Source organism: Saccoglossus kowalevskii, chromosome 1 (genome assembly GCF_978046115.1).
Source record: "Saccoglossus kowalevskii chromosome 1, keSacKowa6.1, whole genome shotgun sequence".
NCBI classification, from domain to species: domain Eukaryota; kingdom Metazoa; phylum Hemichordata; class Enteropneusta; family Harrimaniidae; genus Saccoglossus; species Saccoglossus kowalevskii.
Window position 1 is genome coordinate 6,502,874 of NC_140641.1, and position 1,873 is coordinate 6,504,746.

Genomic DNA, 1,873 nt, shown 5'->3' on the forward strand with positions numbered 1-1,873 from the left:
ACTGTCTGTACCATGTTTTATTGAAATGTGATTAGAACTTGCAATACCAGTGCAATAGCTGGAAATTAATTATGCAAATTATGTGATTAATATGCACAGATTTTAAACCAAAAATAGTCAGGTTAGTGTGAAGTCCTAGAGCATCTATGAAGCACGTTTTATTGAAATGTAATGATTATTAATTGAAATATCAGCAGAAAAGCCCCAAATAAGGTTATTAATATGCATGGAATTTTACCAAAAACTAATCAGGTCTGCATATTTTTCCAAAGCATCTATGTACCAAGTTTCATCAAAATCCATTAAACAGTTCTTAAGATATTAGTTGAAGAATCAAGGAACAACTAAAATTGGTGAATTATCATGCAAATTAGGTTATAATTATGCATAGATTTAAAACAAATCAAATTTGTGCATTAGTGCAGAGCATCTATGTGGACAATTATGCAGTGAGACACTATAAAGAGGTTAGATATTTTTTACTTTTGCGCTTAAGGTACATATTTTGTTCTTGAAGTTGGGCTTGATTTATTTTTTATTGATTGTCACCAGTTGTGTAAATTTTATCGAAACCTAGAAATATTTGATAACAACAGTCACCCCATTATGTCTTTGCAAACAATTTAAGCTAAATCTGTAAAAAAATATGTTAAAATAAAAATAAAATATATTTTTTCAAAAGGTAACCAAATTGATGTTCATCATGACTTTGTACCAGCTTTAAATAATAATTGATCTCAGCACGTCAAATAATGACGAATGGATACATGGATGCACAAACGGAACACGAAACACAAGTTCTTATTAAATTATTCCCAAACTTGCGGTGAGGTACAGGTAGTTTACTCACAACACCTTGATTTGTAAATTTGACTTAAGATGGTTGACTGGTGGCCATTTTGTTTTTGACAAATTCTATTTCAGACAAAAATCTTGTACATAAGTTTTGAGTATTTGATTTAACTTTAAATTGACAGTACATCATGAAATATATATTCACATACAATAATTAGTCATCAGAACAAAGATTGCATGCTGACTTTGGTTAATAAGGTATATTGATATGTCCATAACTAGGGCATCTTGAGTATTTGTTATTTGATATTCTTCAAACTTGTTGAAAGAAGTAACCATAACTGGAAGTTGATGTATGTCTATTAGAATTGTATAACGTTATATGTTTACTTATTGAGATGTACGATTAGAAAGCAATCTGGTACACAGAATTGAAATTGATAATGCTAAATAAAACTCATTGAAAATATTACAACAATGGAGTAAATTTATCTGGTGTGCTGTCTGTGGAGTATCCAGGGTTTTCCCCTAAGATGTTAATCAAAAGGCCCAAACAAGAATATAAGTATTCTTTTACTCACAGTATTTATGAACAAGAGTAGATAGCCTAAGCCCTCAAATTACCACAAATCACTAAGTAACAAGTTAAGTTAAATCTTTTAATTATTTCAGAAAATCTTATTTATGCAAATTAGGTAAATACCATAAAATAAAATAATCAGGTCTGCAGATTATCCCAAAACATATGTACCAAGTATGTTACTTGAGATATGTAGAACAGCTACAAAATTCTAAGTAATCTATGTAAATTAAAAGAATCATGTCCATGGATTATCCTAGAGCAGTTATGTAGTAAGTTTGAAATCTGATTCATGGTTTTTGAGATATCAGTGAAAATTGTGTATACAGATTTCAACCAAAAACAAATCAGGATTATGATGTGTTTCATTAATATTTGTGGAGTACCGGTAGTTCTTTATATATCGATCAAACAGACAAATATACACAGACACACAATTGGACTCCAATTTGTGTTTAGTACACATGATTTAAAAGTTCAACAAATGACATACACAAG